Here is a 12,423-nt window from a genome sequence, read left to right as displayed (position 1 = left end):
GAAAGTTGCTATAAATATACTGACTTACACTTACTTGCTCAGCAATGTTCTCTTCGAACTGTTGCTCCGCCATGACAGTGGTTGACTTGAAAGAGGAAACTCACCCTAGAAGCGGACAGTTCACACTAATCTCGCCAATAATGCAACGCGCACTTGCACTGGGTTATGAATTACGCTCTGACACATTTCAGAATGCAACAACGTGTGAAATCGAGCTTGCGTAGCAAGATGCGTTTACATTCACGTACTTACGTAGAATATGTTTGGGCCTTCATGCTATCTGCCCCTAACAATGTACGTATCTGTTCATAGGGAAGTTTACTGTAACCTCTCTCACTTTTCAAACGTGTGTAATATTCAAATGGGACTGAATGGTGAAAGAATAAATGTTCATCCTTGACAGTACCCCCCTCTTTGATTTACACTTTTTTTTTTTTTTTTTTTTTTTGTTAACCTCTCTCTTTTCAGGACCATAGTAACCATAAGAAGGCCTTATATTTATCTGTATGTTTTCAGCCATCTACGGCTCTTGTGGAAATATGTTCCCTATGTTTTGGCAGTGGTATTGTGAAGAGTGGTGCTTGTTATTTATTTGTGGTGTTTTGAGAGTCTGTTCCAGGCTAGATGTTTGTTTTAAGGATACTCAGTGTGGTGGAATCCTCTGTGGCAGGCTTGATGAATGCCTTGATGTTGCATTGAGCTGTCTTCTTTGGCTAATATAGAGCTTCCTCTAGACAGAGAGACTTGTTTTTGGTCCTCGGTGGAAAAGGAGGCCTGTCCTGGTAGAGTTAAAGACCTATTTGAATTTCTGTGGTCTGTGTGTAATGCGGTGCATGGGTGTCTTTCTGTATCTGGCATCTATAGCATTGTTCTGCAGCATTTCCAAGGGAATTTGGAAAGTTACATTTGTTAATAATTTACAAAATTTTAAGGAATCTAATATAGAAAAGCCAGACTGTCAAACAAGTATACAATGTCTTGCCAGATTATTAACCCTTTAAGCTCGGATAAAAATATTAATAACTATAGTCTTAACAAACACATTCCCTTTAAAACAAGCCACACACAACGTAATCGCTTGCAAAGATCATTAGCTAGTCCACACAAAGCACAATGTGCATACAGCACAAAATGAGCTATCTGGCTAAAAACACATTAGCTTTCATGGATCATATGACTTCATCGGAAATGATTACATTTGAGTACAAATGAGTACATTGTCCAGCATCATGGAACACTAAACCAATCGTATTAGGATTCAGATCGCTGCAACTAGAGGTGGAAGTCATCCAGATATGGGCAGAGAGGATCATTCATTCTAATTACATATGGCCACCAGAAGATGGCACCAAGTACTTGATACAGAATCAATGATGGCTCAAATGACACAGAATTGAACTAAATGAGATCTCATTACTCATGCTTGCATGCTTTGGGGAGAGAGCATACCTTTAGTCATTGTTGCATTTGCATGTGTAATTAGATCTTATGTACAATTATCATGTTTTATTTGTTTGGAGAGGCTTTTGGACACTTGGAGACATTTTTGTTTCTATAACTTTTGATTGCTTTGCCTTATCAACACAAAATGTATTAACGGTTACATTAACGGTTAGTTAACGGTGACATGATTGGGAACAAAATGTTTTTCAGAGCTATCTTACATACACCTTGAGATATATAATGTCAAATCAGAAAGATAAGAAAAAAAGGGAATTTTTGGCTTAAGTTTTTTTTAGTGATTTTTTTTTTTTCAGCAGTTTCTTAGGCTGAAAATATTATAATTTATCATAACCTATATCATTAAAAAAATCTGAAAAGTTTTCTTTAAAATGATGCCAACAATTGTTTTTTTGTTTTTTTGTTTTTTTGTTTTTTTTTGTAGAGTTATGAGCCTTTAATTTTGGCCATGCAACGGAAACAGGAAATCTTTAAGAGCACCTTTTAGAGCTTAAAGGGTTAACCCTGTTGAAGTTTCGCGTCAGCTGTTAACTATTCAGCTATTGGTCCAATAATTAAAAGGTTAAATATATGTGTTTGAGCAAAAACTGATTCAGTATAATAAGATTTCATTGATCGTGTTTACATGCACGCTCTTACACCGATTATGGTTAATACACGTGTGTGGTGATTTAAATGCATTAAACGCTTTCACAAACCACATAAGAATAAATCGATTGACATTTTTGCCCATTACCCCGATTTCATGTTGCATGTAAACACCTTTACAGGCGTTTTTTACTGGGTTATGCAGTGAACGCAAGTGTTGTGCACTTGCCTCTTCACAGATTGACATCAAAAGCAGAGACTCTTGATTTTGGGAGTTATCAGTGTATTGGTGTGCATGTAAACAGGCTTATTGATTCAGTAAAATGAGAAAAGTAATAAAGCCAAACATTGGTGGTGTTTAGAATGAGTTTATAAATATAACTTAAAATTAATTTATGTCATGGGATTAGTGAGAAGGCCCTCCATACGGCTGCTGGCATTGTTTGTTTTCATGCTAAGAGGCTTAGCATGTGGATTAGCGTGAGGACTCGTGTGTGAAAGCAATGGACTCTGGAGCTGACAGCATTAACATGAGATTAAAGAAAAAAGCCCTGCATATGCCACCTTTCATTTACTAATTATATAACATCAGGCTCTAGCATAAACTGTACCTAGTGGATGGGAAAAAATAGCATCAGGACAGTGTTTGAACATGTTTAGGGTTGTGAGACAAGTTTAGAGACTATCACAAATTGCAACTAATTGTAAGAAAAGGTCCAAAAGGAATGGTCTAAATTCAGTGATGTTGTGCGGCAGCACTTCAGCAGTCAGGCAACAGAACTAGAAACCCACTAATTCCATTCATTCTGCTACTCCCTTGTGTATCTTGCACACATTTCACAACCATCTGTGATTCTCCCATTAAAATCTAGTTTTATACACTGTGGTTGTGCCTTGTATTGTGTTTCCTGTGTTAGAGCCTACATGCACAAAAAATAATTGACCAGTGGGACATTTGAATTTTGAGACTTTTCAAATATCAGATCAAAACCAAATGAGGGTTCCTACGGACATGGAAAGCCTGATTTCCAATCTTAAAAAGTCACGAAAAAGTCAAAGGAATTACTATAACGAATATTTTTTTCTTTTGCTCAGATGTAAAATATTCAATCAACTAGAAATTGCTCTTTGCGAGTGCAGTCTCTATAAAATTATTGTGAAAATCCATATTCAGTTAACACGAACGATTGGCAAAATAATGGAAAAGTCATGGAAATTCATTGGTCAAAAGTAGGAACCCTGCCAAATGTAAACCAGTGAAACCAGTAAAAAGACCTTTTCCGTATACACAGAGTTCAACAGTGAACAGAAGTAAAATAACTCTGGTGTGCAGGTGTGCATTCAGCTGGAAAGCATTGCACAACTTACCTATGATATGATAGTCTGGAGGTCATGTGTGGTGTGTTTTAATATTTAGCCCAAGTTGCTGATTCCCTCATGGCATATGCACTCAATCATGCAGGTCACAGCTACACTTTTAATATTATTCCAACCCTTTCCAACTGGTGTGTGCTTCAAGTTTGCTTCACGTGTGTTGTATCTTCTCCTGTGTGTCTTTTTTGTGTCCATGCTGATCCATAGCTGAATGAATACAGTGAGTATTGATGTGTGATGGTGTGACAGAGTACTTCTGAAAGCTGTCCTCCAAAAGGACCCTAAATAAATCATTCATCTCTAATGACTCCACACAGCCTCTAAGGGCCAATTGAGACTGTCACACACAATGCTCACTCAAACTCTGACGGAAAAGACGGGGCTGTTGATCTCACACAAATGCCCCAAATCATCACCTTAATGAGTCTTATAGTGTTTCAAACTTCAAAACAGCTAACAAAGGACGGTTGGCTTTTTTGTGGCATAAACACAGGCGCACACATCTAACGGTGTGCACAGTAAGCCCCAGGGAACACTTTGTTCTTCTCATAGACAGCTGATGTCTTAATGTAGCATGTTTGCCGAACCTTGGATGAGTTTGTGTATATATAAAAAAAAGAATTAGTGGTGTGGTTTGTGGGGTAAGTTCATCCATACATGTTCTCTAGAATGAGGTTATAATAATGGTTTTTTGCATGACATTAGAGGTTTTGTGTTGATTGAAACTAAATATCACTTCTCTTCATCCATCCTTAACACTGATATGTTTTGAGTGTATGGTTAATGTAGCTTTAAGCTATATCTCCACCTAGTGGTTGCAACATGCAAGCATACTATGTAACAAAAATTAATCTTATGCATTTCTGTACTAAAACATTATTCTCTCTGTTTACTCTGTTCCTCCCTAATTTATACTCTTTCTCTATGTCTATCTTTCAGATTTATCAGCTTGTGTTACAACAGAGTGAAGCTACTAGAGGAAATTGCAATTCCTGTTGGTGAGGTATGTGGGTTTTGTGGGGGTATGCCAATAGGCATGTGAGTGGTTGTGAGGTTTTACATACAACTTGTGCTGTCTGCATGTGAATGCAGATCTGTTTACTTTGCACGTATACACAAATTTCACAATATGATACGATACGATGCATAGCCTCAGCATACGATATGATACGATACGAGCACCCACAAATGTTTTGCTCAAACTTATTCAAGGATTTGACATAAATGTCTTTGAAATCATAAATTCCACACAAGAGTCTGACATTGGCAACAAAAAACAGTGCTCTAAGTAACTTAAACAACAGCACTGCATTTATTTTGTTTGTTTGTTGAGAACAACTAATATGAAATCACAATTTTCATGTTTTTCTTGAGAAAATAAGTTTGTCTGCACTCTAGTCATTTATACTTTTATAGCAGTTTTCACAATACACATAGTTTCAAAGCAGCTTTTTAGAAAATCATGCCTTGTTGTCTGAAAGCCCCCTGTGAACAAGCTGATGTGTCTGTAGCAAAGAAAAAACTCCTTTCAAACTGATCTGCAAACGTAATTTTTTTTTTTTTTTTTTTTGCCCTCTTCCCCGTTTCACTTTGCATGTCAACTTTACAGGCGTTATTACTGGCTTATAACATGTGCGCAATGTTGTTCTCAAAGCTGTTTACAATTGTTTTTTTTTTGTTTTGTTTTTTTTTTTTTTAACTTTTATATTTTATTACACCTCTGCATTATACATATTATAGAACTGTTTTACATTTTGACCTGTTGGTTTTGCATATTCCAGCAGTATTGACAGTCATCCAGTTTTAGCAATCTCAATTACAATCTACAATAAACAAAAACATCAATGCATCTGTTAATGGATAAACAAAAACTATTATCAGCAATCGCAAAAAAAAAAAAAAAGAAAAAAGGTGGGGAGGAAATTGAGAAGGGAGACAAGTGGCTATAACGTAGTTAGTACAAATGCATATGGTGGGGATGCTTTATTGTATTAACAAAGGCATTACAGGGGACCATCTCTTTATAAATTTTGGCTTGTGGAGCTATAGTGATAATGTAATTTGTTCCATATTATGCAATTCCCAAACTTTTTGGATCCAAATATTATATGACGGGGGTTCGGATTTTAACCATCTAGCTGTAATGCACTCATTGGCTGCTGCCAATAGGATTTGTAATAGGTATATTTTAGCACTCCCCTCAAAACCATCTGGTTGCACACCAAGTAGAACTAATATTGAATCATTAGGGATCTCATAGTGGAAGATTACCTTAAGGGCATCAATTATTTCCTTCCAATAATCTTTCAGTTTTGGGCAAGACCAGAGAATATGGGTGTTATTTCCAGCATACTGTCCACATTTCCTCCAACACTTATCCAAGATATTCGGATTCCATTTCACTGTAATTTGTGGAGTCCGAAAATATCTCGTAATGATCTTCCATTTGAACTCTCTCCAGATATTGGAACTGGTCACTGAATGTGCCTCTCCACAAATCACCTCCCAGGCTTTGAGGGAAATAGTTTTACACAATTCAGCCTCCCATTTTTGGGTTGGAATAAAGTGTTTGAATCCACCTTATAAAATTGGGACAGAATTTTAACCGTTCTATAATTTGGAGTAAATATTGCCAGGATACACGGTCGAAGGCCTTGTGTGCGTCCAGAGATAAAAACAACGCTTTCTCCTTTGAGGATTTTGTATAACTCATTATATTTATTACTCTACTAAGATTATCTTCATAGTACCGCCCAGGAATAAATCCAGTTTGGTCTGGATGTATGATAAGATTTATGCATTTATTTACTCTTTTAGCTAGGATGGCAGTTAATATGCGTATATCACTGTTAAGCAATGAGAAGGGACTGTATGATTGGCAGTCGGTAGGATCTTTGCCCTCTTTATGAATTACCACAATGGTTGCTTCCCTCCAAGAGGGGGCCACCGTACTTGATTGCAGTGCATAGTGATATGCTTTTACTAAGAGTGGGGTTATCAACTCTTTAAAGCTTTTATAAAATTCATTAATATAGCCATCTGGACCCAGGCTTTTGTTGTTTTTCAACAAAGAGATTGTCTCTATTATCTCAGTTTCCTTGATAGGTTCGTCCATTGACTCTGTTAATTCAGATAGGTTTGTTTTCTTTAGGAATTCTGCTAAGGTATTATCATCAGAGCAAGTAAAGCTGTTTACATTTTGAAGTAAAAAGCAGATAATTATAAGTCTCATGTAATCACGGGTTTCTTACATTGTCGGTTTTTTGAATAAGTTGTTTTTTAAAAGTTATGACTCATAACTTTTCAGCGTCTTGCTGTACATTTCAAGCTCAGTGTCGCTGTCAGCTGGAAGAGGTGGCTATTAAATTTACTGCTGCTGTTTCTGTCTTACAAATCCACCGATTTGCACGGTGATGTCAGCGTAAATAAAATTACATGATGCACTGTAGCACCAGGACATGACACCGTTGTTTAGCAAATTCGACAAGCTGTACCGCTACAGTACAATCTACTTAGCGTTTGCCATCAGTCTTCTCGCCTATGTACTGTAAGTGTGTTGCTCTGTTTTCCTGTGAGCGCACAGCGCTGCTTCTCTGGGGAGGAGACTTTTCTGCAGCTTTCAATATTGTACTGCTTGGTCTTAATTACACTATAATGTGTTTGTTTATGTATTGTACGATACATATGATATTGTATATTGAGCATTGTATCTTACGATATAAATATGATACTATATTTTTTTACAACCCTACTGTTTACACAAATTAAAGTTTACAAAATGTTTTTTATTTTAAAACGTCTCTTATCCCAACTTAATGTTGCAGTGATAAGTAAGCCATTTATTGGTTGTTTTCTCGAAGAGTGTACACATTGCATGTTGTTCTGTTGTGCTTTCAAAACATTGCTCTGTCTGTTTGAGTGGCCCAGCATAGCAACATTGGCTCAACCAATGGCAGGAGTTTGGGGCAAGACTAACTGACTACCTAACATTCCTGCTATCACTTGTGCTTTACATCACATTTGTACAGTATGAGATTTTCACGATAGGATAGCCATCACAAAAAATACAATGGTATTACGGTATCACGGTATTAAGGTACATTGCTAATATAAGCAGTTTAATATTTAGTTATAGCTAAATTTAGACTAGAAAAAAAAAAGATATGTTCCCTACTGAAATTAAGTTGTATGCCATACTGCCAAACATAATTTTTGAATTATTATTTTAAGATTTATGTAATTGAATTTAGCCAAAAATAATAAAATATTGTAATGGTTACTACCACATTTAACAGTTCAAATATGCATTTTATTAATTTATTGGTGTAGATGATTGCATCAATTTTTCAATTATTGGTATAGAGATTATCATATTTATTGGTATAGATGGTGCTTCAGGTTTTAAGTGTTTTCTGCCTGAGCCGACACTGTCTTGTGACAAACCTTTCTAACTGGGTAACAGCTGTGGGGACAGTGCTTTGAATTTCGGTAAGCAGACACCGATTTTAGCTAACAAATATTCTACTGTTTCCAATTTCACTGTGACATCAGTCTTCTCGCAAGTTAAAATGGAGTGACGGCTGACTGTCAAATGAGGATATTGCAATTTAGATGTTTATTTTATCACGTCAAGTTTATTTTATTCTGTGTAATGTAGCTGTCTTAATTTAAGTGATTTGGATTTAAGAAAAGTTCTAAAAAGAAAAAAAAAAAGACTTTATATTCATGCAGTATGAAAACCATCTGTTTTAAAACAGAGGTAGGCCTACAGTATATTGTGAAACCGTTATATCCCTGACCTCTAAGGATGTTAAATTAAAATTGGAACTTTGAATATTCATTGAAAAAAATGCACATTCGAATGCAAAAACTGTGCATTATTGTGGACTGTGCACAAACGTATCATTGTCGCTTATTGCAGCACTGGGCTCAGATACATAACAATACTGCAAATAAGTAGAGTCTAAGCTGCAAATGGCTCATCAGGACTGAGTTCAGTAGAATCCCATTACTATCTGGGAATATTATTACCATACATACAAATGTAATTATTAAATGCTTTGGTGTCGCTGCTATTTTGAAACTTGAGTACCATGGTAGCAGTGGTGTAAAGTAACAAAGTACAAATACTTAATTACTGTACTAAAGTTTTCTTGAATATTTAAATTTGTTGCAACTTTTACTTTGTGAAATTTTTTTAGCCACACAAATACTTTTTACTCTGATACAGGACCCTCTTGTTTCTCGATACCTGGATGCAAAAAACTTTGAGCAGAGAGCAGTTTATAAACAGAGCGTAATGTGTTTGTTTGACAGCTGTGCGACAGACAATTAGTGCATGCACTTACGGAGTCTGTGTAATATCAGCAAGTCGCACATTCAAAGGCACAGATAAGATGTAATTTACCCTAGCTTTGTACAAACCTGACGGTCTAAATATATTCATCACTGTATATAAGTGTATATACTGTTGTGCTCAAAAGTTTGCATACCCTGGCAGAAATTGTGAAATTTTGGCATTGATTTTGAAAATATGACTGATCATGCAAAAAAACTGTCTTTTATTTAAGGATAGTGATCATAAGAAGCCATTTGTTATCACATAGTTGTTTGGCTCCTTTTTAAATCATAATGATAACAGAAATCACCCAAATGGCCCTGATCAAAAGTTTACATACCCTTGAATATTTGGCCTTGTTACAGACACACAAGGTGACACACACAGGTTTAAATGGCAATTAAAGGTTAATTTCCCACACCTGTGGCTTTTTAAATTGCAATTAGTGTCTGTGTATAAATAGTCAATGAGTTTGTTAGCTCTCACGTGGATGCACTGAGCAGGCTAGATACTGAGCCATGGGGAGCAGAAAAGAACTGTCAAAAGACCTGCGTAACAAGGTAATGGAACTTTATAAAGATGGAAAAGGATATAAAAAGATATCCAAAGCCTTGAAAATGCCAGTCAGTACTGTTCAATCACTTAAGAAGTGGAAAATTCGGGGATCTCTTGATACCAAGCCAAGGTCAGGTAGACCAAGAAAGATTTCAGCCACAACTGCCAGAAGAATTGTTTGGGATACAAAGAAAAACCCACAGTTAACCTCAGGAGAAATACAGGCTGCTCTGGAAAAAGATGGTGTGGTTGTTTCAAGGAGCACAATATGACGATACTTGAACAAAAATGAGCTACGTGGTTGATTTGCCAGAAAGAAGCCTTTACTGCGCCAATGCAACAAAAAAGCCTGGTTACAATATGCCCGACAACACCTTGACACACCTCACAGCTTCTGGCACACTGTAATTTGGAGTGACGAGACCAAAATAGAGCTTTATGGTCACAACCATAAGTGCTATGTTTGGAGAGGTGTCAGCAAGGCCTATAGTGAAAAGAATACCATCCCCACTGTGAAGCATGGTGGTGGCTCACTGATGTTTTGGGTGTGTGAGCTCTAAAGGCACGGGGAATCTTGTGAAAATTGATGGCAAGGTGAATGCAGCATGTTATCAGAAAATAGTGGCAGACAATTTGCATTCTTCTGCAAGAAAGCTGCGCATGGGAGGCTCGTGGACTTTCCAGTATGACAGTGACCCTAAGCACAAGGCCAAGTTGACCCTCCAGTGGTTACAGCAGAAAAAGGTGAAGGTTCTGGAGTGGCCATCACAGTCTCCTGACCCTTAATATCATCGAGCCACTCTGGGGAGATCTCAAACGTGCGGTTCATGTAAGATGATCAAAGACTTTGCATGACCTGGGGGCATTTTGCCAAGACGAATGGGCAGCTATACCACCTGCTAGAATTTGGGGCATCATAGACAACTATTACAAAAGACTGCACGCTGTCATTGATGCTAAAGGGGGCAATACACAGTATTAAGAACTAAGGGTATGCAGACTTTTGAACAGGGGTCATTTCATTTTTTTCTTTGTTGCCATGTTTTGGTTTTATTATTGTGCCATTTTGTTATAACCTACAGTTGAATATGAATCCCATAAGAAATAAAATAAATATGTTTTGCCTGCTCACTCATGTTTTCTTTAAAAATGGTACATATATTACCAATTCTCCAAGGGTATGCAAAATTTTGAGCACAACTGTGTGTGTGTGTGTGTGTGTGTGTGTGTGTGTGTATGTGTGTGTATATATATATATATATATATATATATATATTTACCACATGATTTTGCTTTATTCATGAATGATGATGAATGGAAAACTGGATGCCGCGTGCTTTTGATTGGTAGCCGAGCACTTTTTGATGGCTGCTTTGAAACTCACAAAAGTGTACATTTTGTTAAAGTTGCAGCAAACTCATACACATAGTCAGCCTGCCTTATTATTGGTTACTGGCACGTGGCACTTTTCCGTGTACCCTGCTGTTTAATTGCATGTGGTCAGGGAAGCGTTTTGCAGTTTTCCAGATGAAACAGGTATGTGTGTTTTATGTATAAAGTCCTTCAAAGCATTCATGACCTTCGTAAAAGCAGACCTATGTAAGTGTGTGACAGAAACTGAGAGAAATGTTAAAAAGTGTTCCTTAATATTCTCCCCATAGAATGCAGTAGATTCAGGCTATTCAGGCTACAGTTCATCAGTAAAAAGGCAACCAATGAGTCAGCGCAGCTGAATTTAGCCACTGCTCTTCTTACAGAACAGATGGTCCTAGCCCTTCCTCATAATTCACTACTCCAGCATTCCAGTTTAAGATTCACTGATTTACAGGACTTGCTGCAAATATGCTTTAGAGGCTCATTCAGTCACCCACAGATTCAGTAATTCACGTGATTTACTGATCTATAAGACTCCTAATACACCTGCAGATCATTCGATGATTCATGAGTCTCATGGTGCCCTTTATTCACTGATTCACATTCAGTATGAAGCAGTGACGCTAACGCATATTAGAGCCTATATCAGTTATAAAATTTTCTTTTTATTAAGAGCTGGCATTTCTCTTATGGTCTAAAGGGGCCAACTGAAAAAAGCTGTAGACTACATCTGCTGTTTTGAATCAGTATGCAATTAAAAGAAGTAGCTGAAAGTCAAAATATAAAATTTTAAATAAATCTTACCCCATTAAAATGAATCTGATACCAATAAATAATTACATTGTGCCCATATGGCAGAAGAGATGCTGCATTCATTCATACTAAGTTTTCTTGCTCTGATTGCTTGGTTTTGGTTCTTCTTGTGTCGTCGAAGAGAAGATATAGCTCCCACTTTTAAGAAGGAACTTGCATGAAGTGATGAACGTTGCCATAGTGCTAGTATTTGGCTTAGTGTTATTTGGACTGGAAGACTGTACTTGCTCACTATATGAAGTTTACTGACACACTAATATGCTTACGCACATTGGAATAGCATGGTGTGCATACTCTTAAAACAGCGTCCACACACCAGTGACACGCCGTGCATTTAAGAACACAACTGGCACGAGTCACGGCACAGGCAGGAGTTAAAGGACCAGAGAGAGAGAGAGAGAGATTAACACAGAGCAGCAGTGTGAAATGTGAAGGGTCAGTCAAGAGAGGAAATGGACAGAGAGGATATACAATGTAATAAGAGGAGAGAAATAATGGAAAGGCAAATACAGAGGGGTACAGTAGACTGTTCAGCGGTGAAGTTCAAGAGGTCATTTGTAAAAATGCTTTTATTTTCCATTTTTCTAATTTAAAAAAACAATATTTTTTCATTACAAGTTACATAACAATATGAGTGAAAAATGTAATTGAAAGATTGACTTGTATTTGGTACGTCCCTCTTTTGCTTTAATGACAAGCATGCACACAGCATGAATTCATAATTTGTGCAAAATCCAGCATGATTTATGAAAATATCCAAAGAGCATAGCCTATTTTGTGCTTTAATAGAAGCCAATATGAAAAATGATGGTTTATTTATAATTATCATCACACTTTGCAAAAAAACTGTGAATTCAAATGCACAATCCAGATATAATGATAGCCACAGGATATAGAAGGGTTGGCACTCCTAAGAACAT

At 36.9% G+C, this 12,423-nt stretch overlaps 1 protein-coding gene across 1 annotated transcript in view; it reads left to right on the top strand.

Annotated features, from left to right (window-relative positions):
* mpp7a (MAGUK p55 scaffold protein 7a) overlaps window positions 1-12,423 on the top strand; it is a 187,769-nt gene that overhangs the window by 35,942 nt on the left and 139,404 nt on the right. The window contains exon 2 of the mRNA XM_051666468.1: window positions 4,363-4,426. The gene's annotated coding sequence lies outside the window, so the exon portion shown is untranslated. The remainder of the gene's footprint in view (window positions 1-4,362; window positions 4,427-12,423) is intronic.

Source organism: Myxocyprinus asiaticus, chromosome 32 (genome assembly GCF_019703515.2).
Source record: "Myxocyprinus asiaticus isolate MX2 ecotype Aquarium Trade chromosome 32, UBuf_Myxa_2, whole genome shotgun sequence".
Taxonomy (NCBI): Eukaryota; Metazoa; Chordata; class Actinopteri; order Cypriniformes; family Catostomidae; genus Myxocyprinus; species Myxocyprinus asiaticus.
The sequence above is the reverse complement of the archived record's forward strand: the minus strand, read 5'-3'. Positions and strand labels throughout refer to the sequence as shown.